Raw genomic sequence first — 8,182 nt, 5'->3', positions numbered from 1 at the left:
CCAAGCTACTCCAATTAATCTTCAATTCATTCAAAACACTTTGATCTTCTTCCTTGGGCTGCCCACTGAATTTCTTTCTTCTTTTTCTTCCTTCTTTTTTTTGGTTTTTCTTGCTTATTCTTGGAGTTCATGCCTTGATGAAGGTTTTTCTTTAAATTTCTAAGAATTTTGGTCAAGAAATTTGCATGGTTTGGAAGCTTAAGCAAGCTTCAATGGAGGAAATTTTGTTTTGAGAGAGAAATGGGAATGTGGGACGGCAAAGTAGTAGAGAATAAGAGAAAAATCTGTTTTCTTTCATTATTATAAGATATTTATATAAATTTAAATATTAAATAATGTATTTGTCTTATTAGGCAAATTTGCTAATTAATTTTTATTTAAAATATGTAACTAATTTTTCCATTTTCCATCCACTTTCTTTTTATTTATTTTTAATTAATCTTTTATCAATATTTATTCATATTTTATCCATTTTTATTAGTTTGTCAAATGGTGATTGGGTAGAGGCATTGTTAATGACATCATGTGATGTCATAATTCCCAATTTCTTTCATTTTTTTTTTCTTTTCTTCTCTACTCATTTTAAATTTAATTTTTAGCAATATTTATTTATATTTTAGATCATAATAATTATTTACTTAACTGGACAAGTCGGCCAAAAATCACCTCTAAAGGCGAAATGACCAAAATGCCCTCCGTTTGGCTTAACAGACTAAAATTGTCTGTACCGATTGAAAAAAAATTTCTAAACCTTTTCTTGGCATTTTAATGCCATAGAACCCTCAATGACTCTTCTCTGGAGTCTCAAAAATTATTTTATGAATTTTCTCCTGGGTCAAGGGCTCCTAGTTGCGAGAACCGCAACTTCCCACTGGGTTACCCATCGCTAGAGCACCGGCTCATTTAACTTGGTGTATTTTATTTCTAAATTTTTTTCTAAATTTTTCTTATTAATATTTGAGTTATTTATGACTCCTCACTCTAGTCTAATTATTTTTTCCAGACGTTCTAGCTGTCCGAACCGACACCGGTCACCGGAACAATAGAATGCACGTAATTGCTACAGTGAGGGTGTTACAGTAGAGCTACGTACTACTCAATAGTACACCAAGATGAGAATAGTTGCCAACGACATCTGTATTGGTATAGTTATACCAGGACAAAATTTTATTGTTGGAAATGAGTTTGGAAATCCTACTTAGGGATTTAGAACTCAAAAGTTAAAATATCGAAAGGTTATAGTTTAGTACAAAAGGAAGTAAGCTATAGAATATTAATAGATAAAAAGAGTTGTGGAAGTAAAAATTTGAACAGTTAGTTCAGATATAATAAAGAAATGTTACGAATGTGAGTAAGATTGTTGACTAGAATGGTCAAAGGACCCATGATTAGATAAGTAATTCTAATATGACCATAATGGTCATTCAAGAAGGGAACATGAATCGAAATATTAGACAGAACGATAGTAAGAAAAGATTAGTACTGTATAAACAAAGTAAATGTTATATTAGATTGTTAAAAGTCTTACACAAATTCAGAGGAAAGAAGATTATACGATCATATAGAAAGGAGGAAATAAACGTGTGAATATTGTAAGACGGCTATTGGGTAAAATTTTGCGGACGAAATTTATTTTAAGGGGGGGAGAATTGTAACACCCCTATGTTCGGTAGTGCGTTCTACTGTTCCGGTGACCCATGTCTTGCCGGACAGCTAGGATGCTTAGAATTATATTTAAATGTTAGTGAGGAGACATAAAATAATGAAATACAAGAAAGGAAAATACAAGAAAAACAAAGGAAAAATAATAGCAATGAAATGTAATCAAGTTAAACGAGCCAAAAACCGTAGCGATGGGTGACCGCACTGGGAAGTTACGGCGCAGGTAATAGCCGACCTCAGGACTAGAAGGAGCCCTCGAAATTTAATTTCGAGACATAATTAAAGACTTATTGAAGTATAAATGTCATTAGAAATATCAAAGAAAAATTAATTAATTAGTACAAAGAAAAACGAAAAATCGAGAAACCGACAAAAATTGGTATTACCGAAAAAGTTCGAATTTAACCCAAAGAAGGGCATTTTGGTCATTTGACACCTAGAGTGGACTTTTAACCTAAATTTTCATTAAAAATAAGTAGTATTAAATTTTAAAAATTCCATGAAAATGAGAAACTTGACACATAATATAAATAGTGAGAAATTTGGGTGTTAATTGCAAATTAGGAAACTTAGGGTTATTTAAATGTTAATTAAGGTAAGTGGAGCACTAAGTGGATTATTTAAATGTTAGTGGACATGGAGGGCAGAACTAACCATCATCTTCAACCTTCATCTTCAACATAGCCAAATGATTCTCTCAAGCTCTCCATCCATGGCCGTTTCATGCAACCTCCCTAAACTCCACCATTTTCAACTTAAAACCCAAAGCTTGCTTCACTAACCTTGCTCCCCACATCATAAGGAAGAGTTAGATAGCAATTTTAAGAAGTTTAGTGAAGTTTTGGTCAAGCTTTAAAAGTGGTAAGTGTGTATTTTCAATTCTTGTTTCATTAAACTTTGAGTAGATGTTGTGGTGAGTTGTTTTATGGAAGAAGTTTTGAAGTTTGGTGATTTAATGGTGATACACCATTTCGGCAGCCATGGGAATTCAGTATATTTAGCTTTTTTTCACTTGTAAATGGTTGTTTAAGATGTTGATGTAAGTGTTTATGTGTATATGAATGATTTAGACAATGTATACTAAGCGTATGTGTAATGGTGCAATTGGTTTTGGAAGCTTGAAAGCAATTTGAAGGAGATGTGTTCAATGAGGTAATTCGGCAACTTTAAAGTGTGGTTAGAAATGTGTAGTTTCATGGAATGGTTTTTTGAATTATGATGCTTATGGTGGCAGCATGTGTATGTGCATAATTATTTGGATTTAGACATGTAAATGAGGTATGTTCATGTGGTTAAATTGTGTAAATGGACTTTGGAAAATTCTGAGTTATAATGTATATATTGAGAATGGTTACAAGCTGTCCAAAATGACCAAAATGTGTTGTTAAGTATGTTAATGGTATGGTATCAAATCAGAATTGGCATGAAAGAGTTAGCTTGGTAAGTATAGAATGTGTAATTGGTAAGTGATGAACAATGTATAATAGGGCAGTGTATATTTTAGCTTAGAACCTTAAGTGTGTGACTCTAATTGGTATGAGACCAATTGGAGGTGAAACTAGGCACAAAATCTGCCAAGTTTCATGAAGGAAGCTTACCTAAATTCTGCCTAGAAGGTGACTTGAAAAATGACCAAATCCGGATTAGTGACTTGAAAGCCTGAAAATTGACCATTTGGGCAGCAGACCATAACTTACTCAAAACAGGTCCAAATGATCTAAAATTTTTACCATGAATAGCTTAGACATAGATCTACAATTCTTATGAAGATACCAAAGCCCAGAAATGGCCAGAACCAAGCCAAACAGCTTGCACAAGTTCAGGTACCAAAACTGGCCGAACCAAAAGTGACCTAAAAATGACCTAAGCCTACCATTTTAGTGCATTCTGTCCAGCATTGGTAAATTGATCATATCTTGGTCTACACAACTCAAAATGACTAGAAATTTTGCCCCGCGTGCAATAAGACATAGACCTACATGTTTGTAGTTTGGACTGAAACCCGAAAATCGAGGGAACTAGGTCGTCCGGCTAGGTCAAAATAGTACACCGAAATTCGATAAATTGCAATAAATGCAATACACTTGGAAATGAAATTGGTAACATATACCAACACTAAAGGGCTATAAAATATGACATATTGCTAACATTAGAATTGACTCACTTAGAGTGCATCAAGGGTCAACATTAGGTTGACTAATGAAATGAATTGAAGGGAATAGTACCAAGAAAATTTAAATATTGGATTTTATTGTTAGAAACAAATTCATTAAGTACTGAAACACTTTATGTAACACCCCTATGTTCGGTAGTGCGTTCTACTGTCCCTGTGACCAGTGTTGTCCGGACAGCTAGGATGCCTAGAACTACACTTCGATATGAGTGAGGACACATAAAATAATGAAATACAAGAAAAGAAAATACAAGAAAAACAAAGGAAAAATAATAGCAATAAAATGTAACCAAGTTAAACGAGCCGAGAACCACAGCGATGGGTGACCACACTGGAAAGTCGCGGCGTGGACCGTTGACTAGCCCTGGACTGCGGGAAAACTTGAAAAATATTTTTAGGACTTAAATAGACACCTATTGAAGTATAAATACCATTAGATATATCAAAGAAAAATTAATTAATTAGTACAAAGAAAAGTGAGAAATCGAAAAACGGACAAAACCCGGTATTACCGAAAAATCGGGAATGCAACCGGAACAGGGGCATTGTGGTCATTTGACACCCCGAATTGTCTTTTGACCTAAATTTTCATTAAAAATAAATAATATTACACTTGGAAAATGTCAAGAAAAATTAAATTAGTGGTACCTAATGTAAATAACAAAAATGGGGAGTTAATTGTGGGAATAAGGGAAATAAAGGGGGTATAATTAGAAATACTAAAACTTGATTATTATAATAATATTACCATTATTAGTGGGGGTATAAATATACATGTTAAGGCAGATTTCTCCACTAACTAACTCATTTTCTTCAAGCTTCCAACAATGGCCGATTGTCACTCCCAATTCTCCATGGAAAATTTTCCATGCAAAGCTTAATTCTCTCCCATTTTCAACATAAAACCATAAATTCTCTTCATTAAACTTGGTCCACACCTCTTGGGCAGATTATAGGAAACAAAAAGGAAGAAATTTGGTGAAGATTTAACAAGCCCCAACAATAGGTAAGTGTTTAAATTATGTTCTTTCTTAAGTAAAGTTTATGGGAAGCTTGAGATAAAATGATTGATGAAGAAATTTTGAGTTTTTAGTGAGTTATGATTATGTGTACTTTTCGCAGCCATGGAAACTCTTGGAGGATAGTTTATTCTTGCTTTTAAATGATGGATTAAAGGGTTGATTAAATGTTTATGTGTGTAGGAATTAATTTGGGTAATGTATACTTAGTATATGTGAATGTGTATTTGAAATTGGAAGCTTGGAAATTAATGGAATGTAATGTATGAATTGGCAGCTTGGTTTGGTGAACCATATGGATGTTATTTCATGTTTGGTTTGTGAAATATTAATGTTGAATTATGATAGTTGTTATGGCAACTTGGGTATATGTATGATGGTGTGAGGTTGGACATGTGAATGAGCTTGGTTATGGAGTTAAATTATGTGTAATTTGGGTTTGAAAAATTCTGTACTATATGGTGCACATTGGGTGTGATTGTAAGCTGCGAAAATGACCAGCAATATGTTGTGAATTGTGTTTAGGTTATGGTACAAACCAGAATGGGCATGAATGTTGAATTTGGTAAGTGATAAAGGTGATCTTTGATGAGTATGAACAAAATGCAATAAGGCAGTTTGGGTTTTGGACCTAGAACCTTAAGTGTGTAGCTCCAATTGGTATGAGACCAATTGGAGGTGAAACTAGGCACAAAATGTGCCAACTTTCATGAAGGAAGCTTGCCAAAATTCTGCTTGCAAGGTAGCTTGAAAAATGACCAAATCCGGATTAGTGCAATTGAGGCCTGAAAACTGACCATTTGGGCAGTAGTTAGTGTTTAGGCCATAACTCACTCAAAACAGGTCCAATTGACCTGAAATTTTGACCATGAATAGTTAAGACCCATATCTACAAGTCTTATGAAGACACCAAAGCCCAGAAATGACCATAAGCAAGTCAAAAAGCTTGCACAAGTTCGGGTCCAAAAACTGGCCGAACCAAAATTGACCTAAAATGGCTTAAAGTGACCAATTTTGATACAATTTGACCAGTAATAGTAAAATGACCATAACTTGGTCTACATAACTCAGAATGACCTGAAATTTTGCCCCGCGTTCCATAAGACATAGATCTACAAGTTTGTAGTTTAGACCGAAACCCGAAAACCGAGGGAACTAGGTCGTCCTGCTAGGTCAAACTAGTATCCCGGAATCCAGCAAATTGCACTAAAGTGCACTATACATGGAAATGAATTGGGTAATATGTACCAACCCTAAAGACTATTGAATGTGACATATTAGTAACATTGAAACCTAAATTACCTAGAATGCATTGAGGGTTGACATATCGGGTTGATTAAGCAAATAATAGCATTCAGTGAATTAATTATCAAGCATTATCGTTAGAGACAGTTTAATTGAGTATTGAAATACTTCAAATTGTGTTTCTCAGCTAGCAAAGACTCAGGGAAAGGGAAGGAGACACTGAGTCAAGGTCAGGAGACAGTTATCAGAGTTTTGTGCACAACAGTTAATTCTTTTGAATTTTTCAATTGAAATAAATTATGACTATTTGTATATTATTATTTTCAATTATGGAATTGTGTTTGAATGGATACTTATTGCTTGAAAAGCATGTGATTTGTGAAAATTGAAGTTAATTATGAATTGTGTTTCCATTTTGTGAATGAAATTATGACTTTGAAAATTTATTGGATTCTCACGAACATTTGAATAAAATGTTTGGAATTGATTTTGTGTTCACACTTAGCATGACAGTATCACATCATTCCTTCTCCATTTATGGGATTGTGATCATTTATTTTTCTCCCTCTCTGGTTTACCAGTTGAGGTTGTAGATCGGATGAGTAATCATTATATAGCTAGCTCCCTTCCTCATTGATTTCGATTAGTGGGGTTGTGATTGCTTTGTCGTGGTGTACAATGCGGCATTAATCAGAAAATTGTGTCATGGCTTAAGTTGTGTATGAATTGGCAACACTGTATTCTCAAATTATTTGACTAAATTGTATTATTATGAGCTTTGATAAATTGTGAAATGGAGTTTAAATTCTTATTGACATTCACTGTCTTTTGAATTTAACTATGTTTTGATTACTTAGATTTAATGTGATATTGTGTTAAATTCCTTATGACATTCATTGTCTTGAATTTAACTATGGTTTTACGTATCCATCATTTATATGATTTATGAATTGTGATTTAAAGTTGTATTTGGTTAATGTTGTGCACCACTGAGACATTTTCTCAGCGATAGCTTTCATTCTTTGTCGCAGTAGGCAGACAGACGAGCGGGAGACTAGGCTGCTAATACATTCAGTGAGAGATCATCGGGTATATTGAGTATACCACATTTTGCATTTTGTACTGTAATGTATGTTCATTGTATGTATATATTGTTCTTGGTTTTGAGCAGTTGTAAATTAAAATTGTACATTGAAGTTGTAAAGTAAATTATGAGATATTTTGGCTTGTAAAAATTGTACTGTATTTCTTTTATCTCAGTCTTTGAAAAACTATTGTGGATTTGAGTTGAGATTGAGAATTATATTGAAGTGCTTTTACAGGTTTTCTGAAGAACTATTTTATCCAAAATATAGATGCACTCTACCAAAATTTTTACAGAAATTACTAATAGTCCAAATAAGTTAGCTGTTTCACTTTAGTTCAAAAAGTTTTTTTTTTTTAATACCTGTAAAGAGTGCTCACCACTATAAAAAGTAATAAGAAAAGTTTTAAAATCCCTTGTAGTGTATTTAATGAGTTATCAGTAGACGTAGTGGGTAATTCATTAGGTATACTACGGGATCATGTTATGCCTTACAGAGGGGTAAGGTGTGACACTTTAAATTGTGTGTTTCAGTTGAAAGGATATTGAGAAGCATAAGGAACACTGAGTCAAGGCCTAGAGGCGACTCAAACCAGGTCTGTGCACAATACTTTTTATATTCAGTACTTTTACCAGAAAATTTTTTTGGAGAAATGAGTTATGAATAATTTTTTATTGTTTTGACTTTAGGAATTTTATTTGGAAATTATTGTGTTGCCTACTTTGCAAATGGAAATTTTGAGATAAAATATAATTTGTGGTTTGTATGAAATATTGTGATTTGGAATTGTTTTGATTCACACTTGGCATGACAATATTACTATATTCCTCCTCCATTTATGGGGTGAGTGTGATTATATTCCTCCCTCTTTGACTGGCCAGTCTGAGGTGAGTGTGGATGAGTACTCATTATCTAGCTAGCTACCTCCCTCATTGATTTCGATTAGTGGGGTGAGTATACCTTATCGTGATGTACACATGGCATGTTCGAAAAATTTG

Source organism: Hevea brasiliensis, chromosome 15 (genome assembly GCF_030052815.1).
Source record: "Hevea brasiliensis isolate MT/VB/25A 57/8 chromosome 15, ASM3005281v1, whole genome shotgun sequence".
Lineage (NCBI taxonomy): Eukaryota > Viridiplantae > Streptophyta > Magnoliopsida > Malpighiales > Euphorbiaceae > Hevea > Hevea brasiliensis.
This window is presented reverse-complemented; position numbering follows the sequence as displayed.